The sequence below is a fragment of the Sarcophilus harrisii genome, chromosome X (assembly GCF_902635505.1).
Source record: "Sarcophilus harrisii chromosome X, mSarHar1.11, whole genome shotgun sequence".
Classification (NCBI taxonomy): domain Eukaryota; kingdom Metazoa; phylum Chordata; class Mammalia; order Dasyuromorphia; family Dasyuridae; genus Sarcophilus; species Sarcophilus harrisii.
The window spans coordinates 62,383,068-62,399,671 of record NC_045432.1 but is presented as its reverse complement, the minus strand read 5'-3'; the positions used below and the strand labels follow the sequence as shown (position 1 = coordinate 62,399,671).

The 16,604-nt window shown below is 39.0% G+C and overlaps 1 protein-coding gene and 1 long non-coding RNA gene across 11 annotated transcripts in view; one reads left to right on the top strand and one right to left on the bottom strand.

Moving 5' to 3' along the window:
- The window catches only part of LOC100915461 (kelch-like protein 4), a 257,692-nt gene that overhangs the window by 212,233 nt on the left and 28,855 nt on the right, over positions 1-16,604 (bottom strand). The gene's annotated exons all lie outside the window — the stretch shown is intronic.
- Positions 271-16,604, top strand: part of LOC116420275 — a 217,052-nt gene continuing 200,718 nt past the window's right edge. For all 9 annotated transcript variants that reach the window (XR_004230575.1, XR_004230581.1, XR_004230580.1 and 6 more), the window contains exons 1-2: positions 271-436; positions 799-970. This is a non-coding gene — a long non-coding RNA (uncharacterized LOC116420275). The remainder of the gene's footprint in view (positions 437-798; positions 971-16,604) is intronic.

Below are 16,604 nucleotides of genomic sequence, written 5' to 3'. Positions count from 1 at the left end.
TTTAGTGGCAGAGATGCTGGATTCTTAACCGGGAGACTTAGCCTTGGCTGTTTACTGAATGCTGGGCTGAGAGTTTGCTTCTCCAGTGCTAGGTTTTCATCTCTAGTGCCTTCCTCAGTGAACTGCAGTAGAGCCTGAGTGTGATGGTTTATGTAAAGCACTTTGGAAAGCTTGAAAAGACTATAGAAATGTTGTCTATTATATTTTGTTCACATGTTGTTTTTTTCTCTGTGATCGAATAACTATTACTTTTATTGTTATCACAGGCAATGTATGTAGGCCTAAAGGAACCTCCAGCTTCCTAGGCTAATGTAACAAGTGGTCCTAAGTTGAACGGTGAAGAGGGTCCCAAAGATGAGGGATGCTGTTCGTCACGGATGGGATCCCCGAGTACCATTTTCCTCTGACACCCTCCTGAGGAGTCATCACTGCAGGGGTGAGAACAGCTTCTGCCACTTCATAGCAAACAGTGTAGTATCTCCCTTCTATCCTCTTAAGCTGGAAGTCTGTTTTCATAGGCACCTTTTGTTATACTTAGTGTTAGTTTTTCCTGGATCAGACTTCATCACTGAAGTCCTGGAATCAAATTTATTTTACCCAACAGATCACACAGTGGATTGCTTCTGATAAGCAAGGCTTTGCCCCCTGAATCCTCTACACCACCCTTCTTTGTTAAAATTGGACCCATAGCCTCAGTATTACTTGTGCATACCACAAGTTTGCAAGCCTTACAAAAGGATGCAATGAGATGTTGAAGCAATACTTGAACTGTCTTTTGGTCTCTATCTTTCCTTGAAGAACGATTCCGCCTTGGTGTAGCCGCCTCCTCACTCTGTTCCTGAAGGTCTCTTCTCCCGCTGGAATCTATATTTTGAGGAAGTACTCATGCAAATCATCCCCGATTGCTTGGACTGTTTGTTATGCTTCAGCTGCATCCTCACTCATTTCTCATGAGTCTCTTCTACCATTGGTGAGTTTTTCCTGAAATTTCCATTTTGGAAGTTCCATATCCAGTCACTGTCCCTCAGAAATCTCTTTTTACTCTACCCCTTGCCTTTCAGCTCTCCTTTTATGTATTGTTTTCTCCCATTAGAACATAAGATCTTTGAAGGCAGAGACTGTATTTTTACTTTGATTTGTTATCTCCAATGCTTAATACAGTGCCTGACACATAACACTTATTGATTGACTGACTGACTGATAGGCTGGGGAAGTCATCCCAGTGAAGCAGTCTGCCAGTTAACTCTCTAGCCTTTTTGTGGCCAGAAGAAATCAAGATCTTTTGGAAATAACTGTCAGGCCTTCCTCTGTTAGTCCAAATTTGGACTAATAGATTGGAATGAAAAACTGCACTCTGACTAGGACCCATCGTGCCAGAATGATCAGGTCTACCTCTTGCTGTTTGCCCCTATTCCTGAAAGACTTGAACATTTACACTTTCCATTTCTAGATCTGCGACCCTTTAATCAGATGGCAAGTAATTGGCAAGACAGTGTATACTGAGAATGAAGCAGCTTTGGTCATGTACAATGCGTTCAAGAGGTTCAGTGGCAAATGGGGATGAAAGAGAAGGGACATTGGCTAAATTGGCTAGGACAATAAGAGAAGGCTTTTTTAGAATTAAAGAGACATCTTTACACAATTGTAGAGAAATGGAAAGGAACACGTAGTGAAAAAGTCCCAGAGGCAAAAGGTAATAGGACAAAGAGTGCAAGGAGAGTTTTGTCTTAGCGAAGGATAGGGATACTACTTCTGTCATCAGAAGAAAAGAGAAGTATAATGATGCTTAAAGTTGTTAGGAATGGAAGGAGAGAGGTAGAAAAGTATTTCACCAAATGGCTTCAATCTTCTCAGTGAAGTTAGAATCTAAATCATCTGCATTAAGTGCAGGGATTGGGGTATGCTTACAATGGAAAGGAAAGAAGAAAAGATTTGGAAGAGACACTGTGGGAAAGGAGAGAGCGAGTTGTTAAGGATTAAATAAGGATTGAAAAGGCCCAGCCGAGATTATGTAACATTAAATGTGGATGAAGTCCATTCAGTTTTGTTCTTTTTCTCAAGCAGTGTTTCACCAGGAGCAGGAGAAAGTTCGGAAAGTATTTCACAGTTCATAGTGCTTCTGGCAGTTAGCTACCTGAGTAGGTTTCGAGCTGAATGATGTTATATATTTTAAAATCCACAGTACTTATTATGAAGAAACAAACAAAAATTGTAAAACCACTGAATTAGTAACACCACGTTTTGAAATACATGTCAAATACCATTAAGATTCTAAGAATTAAAGCAAAATGGATAAATATAGGCATTATCTCTATCTCCTATTGAGTGCCTCCTTTTTGGAACCAACAAAATGTTAACTTTCATATATCATTTTCTCATTCTCATTCTCTAGTTTTTTTTAAGTCTTTATTTTTTCAAATAGAGCATATAGCTATCACTTGATAAAAAGTGACAGCCTCATATATTCAACAGCTAAAACTTGGACAACCCTAACCACTTAGAACATTCTAAATTTGGAAGTTTATGAGGAAACATCTCATAGGGTTCTAGTAGGGGGGAATAGTCTAAGTTATATCTTACCATCTTAGTATATAAATGTCATCTCAAAAGTTATCAATACTACCTTAGGGATACCTTATTAGCACAATGTCTACTGTATAGTCTGTTATGCCATGAACCCTCTCCCGTGATTTTAAAAGAAAGAACAGCTATAAAAGCATAATGGTATGAGACTAGTTATTATGAATAGTAGCCCCAAATAACCTCTATGGACAATTACTATGCTATACGACTCTGAAATTTAAGTATATTTATGATCTTATAAATAGTTGGTACTGCCTCCTGTGGTACAGACCAAAGCCAACCTTGCTTTCTCATCCTGACCTTTGTCCATTTTCTCCTACAAATCTCCCACCCCCTGTTCAGAAGGCCTTTCCATGGCTCTTTTAAATTTTTTGGGGGGGATATAGTAATGGGCGATGTGACTGTTAATTGGTTGCCCTTCATTTGAACCAGAGAGCTAAGTACAGATCAACAGAATCCATGGGATATCCCCAAAAAGAAACCACCCATTTTAGCTACCCAGAAACTTGGTTGCCAATCCCCAGAACTTCTAGGTATATCTTAGAGGAAAAACATTACAAGCAACTGGAAAGAGATACATGATGGTTGTAACAAGGCATTCTAGTCAGAATTGCCATCAAGATAAGGTTAGAATTTGAACATAATACACTACAAAACAAAAGAAAATGGCTCTTACTCAAGAATATCTACTTATGCAAAATTGCAACAATTCTATTGGGGGAAAAAAGGCTGTTAACAGAATTGATGAATAACAAGTATTTCTTTTGAGAAATTTTTTTTTTAATAAATGTAGTTGACAAAAGAAACTTCTAGGTGAAACAAGTTTAGCTTGATGATAGTAGGCGATGATGCAGTACTTAAGATTGGAAAGCTGGAAAGCGGGGAAAAGACCTTTGCCATTCTATTGAGATTCTCAATTCATCTAAGATTTATTTAGACAAAAAACGACAATCTCTAGATATGGGGCATGAGTTTTAAAAAAGGAAACCCTCTAAACATAGAGAAGGGAGCTTGGGATTTCTTATAATCAAGGTGTCACCAATGAATGCCCCTCAAACACTTAAGTGGTGGAATTGGGAAGGTATCGTTACATTCACCCTTCTCTGGGCCTGCTAAAGGAAGGTTAGGGAGAAAGAAAGCTGTGTTGAAATTGCATGTTACCGTCCCCATGACGACCCCACCAATTAGTGTAATAAGTGTTTAAGTAGCCAGTATTAGGCAACAATAAATAGGAACTAGGGACTAAAAAGATAAAGGGGAACAAAAAAGCCACATGTCAAAAGTGTCTCCTAAGTTAAGACCACATCTAGAGACCATGTGTTAAATTAAGAGAAGCCAGCTAGGTACCAATAAATGGACCTCAGTCTGCAAGCTACAGATAAGCATCAGAAATATGCATTAAAACCAGAGAAACATTATGCTAATAAGGTATCCTTAAGGTGGCATTGATAACTTTTGAGGTGACACTGATGTACTTATCCTAAGATAGTAAGATACAACTTAGGCTATTCCCCTCTACTAGAACCCTATAAGAATGGGATCCCCAAACCCTTCCCCTCAAGCCCTTGCTTCTCCAGCACTTCCCATGTTTGCCTTCTTCTCCCATCCTCTTCCCTCTGCCACCTGCCTCTGTACTCTCTGTGCCTTTTAAAAGTATAATTGATAGATGATTCCCTTCCTGTCAGTGTGAGCCTTTCTGACCACTATCCAAAGAATTCCAAAGGACTTGTTTGCCCTGACCCAACCTGAACCCCTTGTGGGTCCTTCCCCTTAAAGCACAATCCAGATATCTACTGGCGGGTGAGTATGGTGCCACGAACCCACTGGTAGGAAGCAAAGATTGACAAAGGAACCCATGTCCGTCCAGATAGACCTCCCCTTATGGTTGGGATTATTACAAAAATATAAGTGGAAGTCTACACCGGCAAAGGGAAAAAATTGAAGGATGCCTGAAGCAGAGAGTGGGCAAGGGGAGGGCACTGCTTCATCAACCACAGCGACTTACATGTCTGATTATCACTGGGGAAAGAGAGATTTAGCTGGAAGAGAAGGAAAAAGGGAAAAGTACAAATAGTAGAGAGTTATGCACTAGATAAGCAAGACCTAGAAACAAAGACACACAATGGCTTTGTGTTCAAAAAGTCCAAGAACAGAAACTAGTGTGGAAAGGATTTTTTGATGGCCATGACTGCAAAGCAGTCCTCCAAATGATAGATTTAGAACAGCCTCTTATACTTTATAAAATCCCAAATGAATAAAGAGACTACAATTTTAAAGTCATATTACAAATACATAGAGAAGAAGAGGTTATAGGTTTCATAAATTTGAAGGGGGAAATATCTGTGACCCAGACAAGATAAAAGCTCATAAAGGGCAAAATAGACATTCTTGATGGGCTTTTGCATAAGAAAAATCAACCTACATTCAGAAGAAAAGACATTTACATTTACTAAAAACAAATAACCCAGCCTTGTATTAAATACCTGTGATAAAGTTGTAGGGTCTAAAATTTATAGGGAATTGACATAAATACATAAATTTGGGTCATTCTCTAATGAGCAAATGGGCAAAAGATATGAACAAATAGTTTGTATTTATGCTTTTGAAAACTATCTGTTGCCACCTGAAGAAATGTTTAATCAATAATCATAGAAATAGAAATGAAAACAACCTTGATGTGTCACCTCATACACATCAAGCTAAAGAATATGCTAAAAAAAATAGAGGGAAACGCCCTCATTGTTGCAGTGGCTGTGGGAAAACCACCATGCTATTTCCCTGCTGGCACATCTGTGAATTGATTTGACTGTTCTAGAAAACAGTTTTGAATTACGCAATAAAAGTTACTAAATTGTTTGTACTGTTCGACCCCGAACTTCTGCTACTGAGACTGGATAACTAAGGGGTTCTTGACATCCAGCAAAGCCTCATGTGTACAAAAGGGTTCATAGCAGCATTATTTGTGATGATTAAAAAGCTCGAGACAAAATATGTTGAGCAGGAGAATGGTTGAAAAATTTTTGGTGTAGCAATAATCTAATTTTGCTACTCCTTAAGGAATAATAAATATGATGAATTTAGAGGGGAAATGAAATGATATATATGGAGTAACACAGAACAAAAAGAACAACATAATTGTAATGATGTAAATATACAGTTGTGGAAAGAGAACAAAATTCTGGTCACTGTTAGCACCATCCTCTCAAGGTTTAAGAGAGTGTCCCCCCTTTGTATTAACAGCTGTTATTTCATTTTGTTAGAAATATAATAATTATTATTTATTAATTATTTTATTAAATATTTAATCATAAATAATATATTCATTTATTATGATTATCTTTATAATATAATATAATAATAAAAAATTAAAATGTAAATAATAAATTATATTATTAAATATAAATATTTAAATAAATATTTGATTATGTAAACATATATTAATTAATTATTAATAATAATTAATAATAACAAATAATAACCATTTTGTTAGGCTCCTTTGGATTAGTGGGAAGTCTCATTTTGTCAAAAAAAATAGCAATAAATTAGAAAAAAAGGCAAGGAAGTATGTAGTATTAGGTATTAGAAAACTATATAAAATGACTGCAGTAAGCTTTATCACTTAAAGTGCTAAACTTCTGTTATAAATTCATCTATATAGAATACCTCATTTCCTGATAAGGAGATACTTGTGGATTATGTGTAGCTTTTTTTTTTTTTTTTTGATAATGTGATCAATGGTAGCATCCAAGTTTGTGTGTGGATGTGGCTAAAAAGATCTGTGCTTGACTAGAAGACATTTTCATGTTAGGCACATGTGATGTTCATGTCACTATATAAATCCTCTTTGATTAGGTACTTATTTCAGTGGAACTAGGCAAAGAAATCTGGCTAATGGTTTATGTGAGTTAAGGCAAAAAGTGACTTTCCATGGGTAGACTTGACACAATTTGGAAAAAGACTCATGACCACAATTAACTGTACTTTAAATGAAAAAAAAAAAAAAAGAGTGGTGATAATACTATGGGGACTTCGAAATATACGTCAAAATTTCAGAAAGCAAAGTTTAAGAATATGCTTCCGAGGAGATTTATCTGAGTGGATTTTGAGAGGTTTCACATTTCAGACTTCCCATGTCCATTTATACAAATCACAACCTCCACAGGATCTTTCAGTACAGTTTGGATTGGATTGCCAGAAGGCTTAAGTCACTACTCTATTGTAATGAATAGATAAACTCAACCATCTTAGTGAATGTATTCACAAAACACCAATCCATAAGGCATGTGTTCCTTCTGACAAATCATTTTATTAAGTGGTAAGAGGCATTCATTCTTTCAAGTATGTCTCAAGGGAAAGAAGTTGTTTATCAAGTGTCCTAAGCCCTTCTCTTACTTTTATGTTGAATATATGTATCTGTTAAATGTTTAATAACTTAATGGGTCAAATTCTCTTCTTTCACACTTAGAAGGTAGTGGTAGCTTTCCCCTTTGCTATGATCTCCCAGGTTAGGTTGGAAAAGCATTCAGGCTGTAGTACCTTATAAGAGCATGGTTCAAGAAGACGCAGAGAGAGGCCGATGAATGTTCCACTTCAAAAGTTCTCCCAAGGCACTTGGCCCATTTGATTTTCTGTTGTAACTCTGCATGCATGTGTGTGTGTGTTTCTTCTCTGTACATGTTAAGGTCCATCAGGGCAGGGATCATATCTTATTTAGCCTCCCTTCTGCCTACATAGCAATGACGCAATGTATATCCGTTACCTATACAGATAAAATCTTTTTCAGTTGAGGTTTTTTTTTTTTTTTTTTTTTTTTCTAGCTTCTCAGGGGAAGCATGCTTTCTTGAATTTCATATCACCGTCAAAGTATTAGCAATCTACATTTATTCAGCTACTTTGACTATGGGGAGGATACCTTTATACATAAATGCAGCCTAAACAGGTTATCAAATCAAAAATCTTTGGAAAGACTTAGCCAGTGGGGAAGCTCAGGGCTTAGTCTTATCACCATTTCCAGTAGGAATCATGAGCCTTTAGGGCCTACAGTTATTCATGACCTTCTAGAGCATTAATACAGCTTAGATGGGAAGTAAAAGAGCTCATTATCTTCATTTTCATAGGTTGTTAGTGGAAATTCATTATGATCAAAACAAGGCAGGGCTGGACAAAGTGGATGACTGAATTCCTCACGTTCCATCTACTGGTTTAGACTTTTCTCCTTTAAGCACACTTGTGAGTGCTGTCACCTCAACCCAATTGAGCAAATGAAACCCGAGGCTGGAAATGGCATTTTGGGGTACAGTGGTATTTGGGGAGTTGTGACTGCCAAAGTTAGACATAGAAAATTGACCTAGATCAGTGCTCAGGCTGTTGATATTGGTTTACTAAGCAAAGATTAAATTCATTAGGGGCAATTTCTAGGGCAGTCTATTAACCTGAATATTATGAGTTGTCATGTCAGTTGCCTGGAGTATCAGGAGGCTCCTGTAGTCTATCAAGTGAGCAAAAGCCTATTGGAGGAACACAAAAGGAGTACACACATTTCTTTGGAGGGATCTGTGCCTTTGTTGCACGTGAAGTTAATGTTTTCAGCTTGTTTGGGGCAGCAGTTTGAGATAAACTGTATTGTTTGCACAGATTAATTAATTTGTCCCCAAAACATGTTCTGAATGCTTTTTTTTGTTCCCATCAGGTTTTTTAAAACCAATGATGCCTGGTAATTTGAACAAATTAGATACAGACAATCTGACTGGGGATTTAGATGTAACAGAGACTAATCAAACTAAGTTATTCATCTAAGCAGAATGAACCATAAAGTACAAAGCCCATATCTTGTCTGTTGCTATCCATAACAATTACCTAGTCCTCTGCACAATTGGAAGCAGAAGCATAGGGCTGAATAACAGACATGAGGAAGAATGAGTAACAATTGTTGTGGCAGGGATGGACTCTTGTTATCACAGCCTTCAGCTCTCAAGAGCTTTGTTTCTGGTTGGAAAGGGGGGAGCTGGTGTCTGTTTCATATTCATAGGTGGGATTCAAGAAACGAGGTTTGACCATCTTTTTCCCCCAGACCAATTATTCACAGCTGGTTCTTTCAAAATTGAAACCAGGTACATTTTCATATCAACAGATTATGTTAAATATTTTACATATTGTTTATGTTTCCATCGTGAATTCCACTTCAGCCCAATCCCCATCTGCTCAACATTGCCCTCTGGGAGCTTGCAGAGAATGGTTCAAAGGATTGACTGGAAAATGCTCAGTGAGGATGTGGGTCAGACTTGACTAGTTACAAGTAGCCTGTATGGTGTTCCCTCTCATTCCTAGATAGCTGGCTGCCCACAATAAAGGCTGTCCTCTTGGGTGCCTGTTGTGTCCTGCTTTCCAGAGCCCCCAAGTTGGGGTGATTAAAATATTGTGTCCTGCTTTCAAGAGCTCCCAAGTTGGGGTGACAAAATGTACCAAGCTTACTAGAGCCCCCATGCTGGGGTGATTAAAATACTGAGTCCTACTTTCCAGAGCTCCCAAGTTGGGGTGACAAAACGTACCATGCTTTCTAGAGCCCCCTACCAGGGTGATTAAAATATCCTGCTTTCTAGAGCCCCTAAGTTGGAGTGACAAAACGTACCAAGCTTTCTAGAGCTCCCATGCAGGGGTGATTAAAATATCCTGCTTTCTAGAGCCCCCATGCTGGGGTGATTAAAATAATGAGTCCTGCTTTCTAGAGCCCCTAAGTTGGAGTGACAAAACGTACCACGCTTTCTAGGGCCCCCCACCAGGGTGATTAAAATATTGACTCCTGCTTTCTAGAGCCCCCAAGTTGGGATGACAAAACGTACCGTGCTTTCTAGGGCCCCCATGGTGACTGATTAAAATATATTGCCTTAGAAATATTGCCTTAAAATATATTGCCTGAGGTTGGTGGAAAAATGGAGTCCCTTTATTCCTAGTTCTTTCCCTTAATACCCTTATGTAACCAAAACAACACTGGGCATGTGCTAAGTATATACTGCAATGGGACCACATGAACAACTTGCTATTGTACCTAGTTTGCCACGTGGTATCTCTCTTCCACCTACTTTCACTCTGCTTCAATGTCAATACAGGTTGTCACCACCCCTGACTTCTCAGGAAGGACGAGAGCCCTTAGGGGAAATGGGGACCCGCACCAGACCTTGTTAGCAGGTTTCCTCTGGGCTGAAGTTTCTTATACCTCACCCAGTTTCCCCACTGGCTGTAACCCTCTACAGCTACCAGGATTTTGCTTGGGGCCAAACCCAGGCATTGACAAGGCTGCCCAGGAGGAAAGATACCTTCTTCTCCCAAGACAGGAAATGTGCCCTAGTGGATACTCTCTACTTTACTGCACTTGGATTCTCATCCCCATCTCTGATGCTAGGTGTAGGACCTTGAGCAGATTGTTTACCTTTTCTAGATCTTGCTTTTCTCATTTTTAAATGGGGCTAAGTTTCATAGTGTCTAGTACTGTTGTTGTAAAGCCCAGATATTATGATGTGTGTAAAGGGCTATATAAATGTCAGGCTGTGTTACTGTTACTATGAGGGATGACAGATCGTGTTTTCCTTATCTAGGGATTCCAGTGGAGTTGTGAGGCAGTTCTAATCTAAAGCCATTCAGAGTGTGAGGGTGTTCATTACAAACTATTCCAGAGCCAGCCTAGACAAATTATAGCACTGGACCCTTCGTTCCTTCGTTACCCTGCCTCCTCCTCCCTATATCTGTCTTGAGATATATTGCAAACTTTCCCAAAGCAGTGGTAAAAAATTTTCATTTTTAAAGAGACCAGAAAGAGAACTCATTGTGGATCAAAGCTGTGCATACTCTTTGAGCTAGCAATACCACTACTAGGTGGTATCCCAAAGAGATCAGAGTGAAAAGCACCATTCTGTACAAAATGAGGTATACCAGCTCTATTTATGGTGGCAAAGAATTAGAAATTGAGGATACATCCATCAGTTGGGGAACGGTTGAACAAATTATGGTATGGCATTGTAATGGAATGCTATTGTGCTATACGATACAATGAAGAGAACCGTTGTGAAAAATCTGCAAAGACTTCCATGAACTGATGCCAAGTGAAGTGAGCAGAACCAGGAGAACATTGTTCGCATGTAGTAACAGCAATATCGTAAGGATGGTTGGCTATGAAAGATTCTGATCAAGACAGTGATTCAAGACAGTTTCAAAGGATCTGTGATGAAAAACACTATCCACCTCTAGAGAGAGAATTGATGAACTCTGAGTGCAGACTGAAGCATATGTTTTTCACTTTATTTTTCTTGGGGTTTTATATATGTATAAGCATGGATGTGCATGTGTGTGTGTTTTCTTTTGCAACATGACTTAATAGGGAAATATGGTGTGCATGACTTCACATGTGTAATCAATATATATTGTTTACTTTCTCAAGGAGTGGGGAATGGGAGGAAGGAAGAGAATTTGGAACTCAAAGTTTTAAAAGAGAATGTTAAAAAAATTTTAAATGCAATTGGAAAATATTTAATGAAATAAATAAGATAGATTTTAAAATTAATTAAAACAAAGGCAAGAACCAAGGATCCCACATGCTTACTGACGGAATGAATAGAGAATCACAAGGGCCATATACCCAGAGAAACAGCATGGTACACATAGCACATCAAGTTTTGAACTTAAGGTTCATGAAGACCTGGGTTCAAATGTCACGTCAGAGAAATCTCTGTGACCAAGGGCAACTCCCTTAACCTCTCGGAGCCTCAGTTTCCTCATCTATAAAGAAGAGAAAGATAGATGTATATATGTTAGACTTTGCAAACCTCAAAGTACTTTGTCAGTTATTGTGATCTGTATTTTGAAGTTAGGTAGTTGCTAGTCCACTTGTAGCACAATCCAGGTCACATCTCTCCATCTTTTCTGCCGTGCCAGTATGACTTCTCTATCGGCAACTTTGCTAACTATAGGTTAGCCATATCGGCAACCTTCCTGATCTTGTCATCATATCCTATGTCATGGCTAAGTGGCAAGCTCCAAACAAAGGCAGTTAGTTGCAAAAGAATGGCCTTGTTGTAACACATATGCTGTTTTCCAAGGTGATCGCTCTTACTGGACATAGCACGTAACTGTGCAAAAAGGGTCTGAGTCATGTTACTTCCTCTGTATACACAAAGGGACACGACTGGATCTGTGATTTTCTTAGCCTAGGGAACTGCCAAGTGAGGAAATGTTGTACTGCTGCAGGTTGACACTTCTCTGTGACTTGCATGATCTCAAAGGCTCACAAAGCTTCTTTGTGTCAGAGACAGAACTTAAACCCAGGATCCATTGGTTATTTATCCACTATATAACACTGCCTCTCCTCTTCCGTCACCATCATCACCCCAATGCTTTTAAGTGGTCTGAGACCAAGATACAGAGGATAAGCTCTAAAAAGTCCAGAATCAGGGGAGGCGAAAAATAGTCGGAAGAGCATTTGACAAGGAACAGGATAAGTGGATGTCATTTCTCTTCCCAGCTGTGTGACTTTAGACAAAGTCACTCATCCTTTGTGGGGGCCAGTGTAAAACTTTTGCAACATTTTCTCTGCAAATTATGGAGGTATTGACTTCTGTAGGTTATACTCACTTGGCATTTATGAATATACACTAATAAGTTCTTTTATCAAAACATGCTATTTTAGTAAGATTGTCCCAAGAAACATGACTTGCTAAACATTTTGAGAGATGTTGCTGTGTTTGAGAGATACTCTATTTATACATTCAAATTATATATATATATATATATATATATGTATACATACATATACACATATACACAAATATGACGACTAAACTTAAATGGATTTCTCATCTTTTTAGGGCTACACTAACATTATATCCAGGCTCAGTCTCCAAATGAGCAGCTGTTCTAAACACTTACAGTAAAAGCAATGGTCTCCTTAGCAACTGCAACCATAAGAAAAATCTTAGAATAACTCTGCTTCCACACTTAGAATTTCTTTGGTTTTCAAGATTCACACATTCCTTTCCCTTTAGACCCAGACACCTAGTTTTTTGGTTTCTGATTCACCCTATCTGGGGAACTAAAGCAAGACAAATAGTACTAGCTTTTGAACTCTGGATCCAAAGGCCTTAATTTACCATCATTCATTTCCTATATTTTGCATCAAAGTAGTCATATGGGAAGAGAAGAAAGTTATTGTATTGTAATTGGAACTTGGGGGCACCAAATAAACTAAAGACCGTCCCCAACTTTGAAATAAGTGGTTATATTTCAAAAGTGTATTCAAGGCCCTTGTTTTGAATTTGGAATGAGCTGACCCACAGAAAGGGGGTTACTTTTCCAAGATTAGCCTTATTTAGATTGACTTGTTAATAGGCTTAAGCACTTGAAGTGACTTTAGAAATCACCTAATTATACCTAATTAGAGATAAGAAAACTGAGAGGCAGAGAGGGAAAATGTGATTTGTTCAAGGCAGCAAGTGGTAGAGGATGCCTTTGCCATGATATACCTAGAGCCCAATTCTTGAAACAAGTCTTCCTTCCCTTCTATCCAAAAAGCTAAGGTTTCCCTATTGTAGTTTGTTGAGAAATGAACATACTGAATCTCTGTGATCAGGGTGGGATGGAAGAAAGGAAAAAAGGAAGGAAGGAAGGAAGGAAGGAAGGAAGGAAGGAAGGAAGGAAGGAAGGAAGGGAGGGAGGGAGGGAGGGAGGGAGGAAGGAAGGGAGAAAGGAAGGAAGGAAGGAAGGAACGGAGGGAGGAAGGGAGGAAGAAAGGAAGAAAGGAAGAAAGGAGGAAGGATTTATTAAGCATTTACCATGTGCCAGACATTGTATTAAAATTTTTATGAATATTATATCACTTAATCTTCACAATACCTTGGGAGGTAGGTGTTATTCTGTCCATTTTATAATTAAGGTAGCTAAGGCAAACATTGTTGTTTCCCAGGGTCACACAGCTAGTAAGACTATATTTAAACTCAGACCTTTCTGATTCCAAACTCAGCACTCACCACGTATCTGCCAAGGAGAACAGCTCAGAGATAAAGTGGCTCAAACTAGAATGGCTCCTTTAGTTTTGCCTCAGCTTCTCCAATTAAATCTCACCTAAAATGAACTCTGGAATGTATAAGAGAAAGGGTAGAGCTAGAAGCTCACTCTCACACACATGTTTTGATATACTGTGCTACACTCTGTGCTATGGGGTTGGGTCTTTTTCCTCCTGAAAAGACCTTGTGGTTGCAATAAATCCCTTGGAAACACAGCTTGTCCAAGGGTAAGATCTCTATTTCTTGTATCCCCCAGCAGATAGAATCAAATTGTCATTGTCTAAGGTGATGCAAAATGACTTGTTTTCTTCAACATTTCCATAGAATGCCTATCCATTTGATCAAGTGACCTAAAGTCATTGCTTTTACTGAACGATCCCTTGGCAATCATTTCAAGAGAAAAAAACAATCAGTTTCATGGTATGTAAGTCAGTTTTGCTATCTTTCATTCTCTCTCTCTCACACACACACACTTTCTCCCTCTCTCTGTCTGTCTGTCTGTCTGTCTCTCTCTTAAGAAAAGACCATAGGACAACTAGACTATAATAGCCATCACAAAACACCTTGAAGCTTGCCCCCAAAGAACATACTCACACTGGAAGACATATGTTAAAAACCTTATGTTCTCCTGAGGGGATGCATCCATATATTTAATCCATATACAAACATACAGACAGACATATATTTACACATACATATAGACATATATCACAATACCTAGCAAATAGGCTTAATAAATGTGAATTCATTCAGCCATACATACACACACATCTCCTTGATTTCTCTTACATCTGAAAGATCCTGCAGAATCTGAGACTTTCCTTGAACGACTCACCAGTCCCTCTAATCTAGCTGCTCAGCCTTTTTGAATATGACACATTTATGAGGAGAAAAAATATTGAGGGAGGAAAGGCCAAGTTCTACGGGGCAACAAGGCACTTGGGCTGTGCTGTAGCTGTCTGAGAGGGTTTGGAGGGAGATCGGGGGCCAGCATGAGAGAGTTACAAATTTTTCACTTTCCTTCTGACTTAGGTCTTCACTAGGAGGTTTCATGATTTGGCCTGAAGTGTAGGGAATTCTCAAAATATCGGGCTCATCTACTGTCAGATGGAAGCTCAGAAACTACACTGCTTAGCAGTTTATTTCAGAGCTTGATTGGCATTTAACGTGCTACTGCCTCACTTGGCATACATCGCCAAGATTTGATGGCAATGACAAAATGAGAATGAGAGTTGTCTATTCCAGACAAGGTATTCTTGGTTATTAATAATACTGGGGCAACTCTAGATGCTGAGGTTATAAAAAGTATTAGCTACACTAATGAATGGAGGAAGAGGTTCTAGAAACTTAACAGCCACAGACGATCTGCCTGAGGCCTTAATCTAGAACCCTAGCAACTCCTTGAGATTAGAGTGGGACCAGGGATTGATAATTTGTCAGTCATACCTCCTACTTGACAACAACAGCAACTGCTACTACTACCTACCATCTCTCAAAGCTACTGGCCTATATCTCTCCTTCCATTCTCACTCAAACTCTTTTTTTAAAAAGTGTTGTACATTCATGATCTCCACTTTCTCTCCTCTTACAGCCTTCTAAACCCTCTGAATTCTGGTTACCAACTTTATCATTAAGTTGAGAACAATTCATTAAAAAAAAGTTAACAGTGATGTCTTACTTGCTAAATCAAATGGTCTTTTCTCAACCCTCAGCTTTCTGGGCTGCCCCTCCCACATCCTCACTCCTCCTGGATTTACTGATACTACCCTCTTTTGGTTGTCCTCCTATGTGCTTGACCATTGCTTTTTGGTCTCCATTACTCAATCATCACCTACGACATACATCTTAAGTATGTCTATACCTTGAGGTCCTGTCTGGGGCCTTTTCTCTTTACACACTCCTCACTTCATGACCTCATTTAGATCCTTTGGCTTAATTTTCATTTCTATCACCTGATTCCCAGATCTATATATGGAGTGGAAGGGAAAAGCACACACACACACTCTCTCTCTCTCTCTCTCTCTCTCTCTCTCTCTCTCTCTCTCTCTCTCTCTCTCTCTCTCTTTCTCTCCCGCTCTCTCTCGCTCCTAAACTCTAGTCTCAGATTACCAGCTACCTATTGGACGCTTCCAACTGGAAACTCCATAGATAGCTCAGAGTGAACTTGCCCAAAACAGAATTCATTATTCTTCCCCCAAAAGTCCCTTCCCATCTTCCAGACTTCTGTATTTCTTTTCATGGCACCACTATTCTTCCAATTGCAACTTCCACATCATCCTTGAAGGTTCACTTTTCCTCACAGATTCATTTAGTTATCAAATCTTTTTGTCTTTCTCTCTACAACATATGATCCTTATCTCCACTCATACAATTGACATTCCAGTTCAAATCCATATCATGTCTTACTTACACTACTACAATTGGTCTCCCCTCTTCAAGTCTCTCCTTATTCCACTCTATTTTCTATACAGTTGCCAAAGTTATTTCCCTAAAGGGCAGGTCTACTAAGTCACCCCTTTCCTCATTAAAAACTCCAGTGTCTCTTTACTGTCTCTCGGATCACATTTAAATTTCTCTTTGACATTTAAAACCCTTCCTAACCTGGACTCAGCCCCACTTTCCAACATTTTCTTCTTACATATTCCTCTCCTTCCCAAACTCTGTGGTCCAGGCACCTTGCTGTTCCTTATCCAAAATACCCTATCTCTCACATCTATACCTTTGGGTGTCTGTCCTCATGTCTGGAAGACACTTCGTACTTACCCATGTGCTTCTTGGAAGCCCTCATTTTCCTCCAGTCTCAGAGTAAATGCACCCTAGCTAAGGCTTCTGAGTCTATCCTGCCTCCCCTGTCCCTGGCCTCCCACTTAGTGCTCCCCTCGTATTTGGTTAGCAATTGGGTATGTGTTTTGTATATAACTATTTGTCTGTTCGTCTCTCTGGGTAGATTATTACTGTTGTAATAGTAGCATC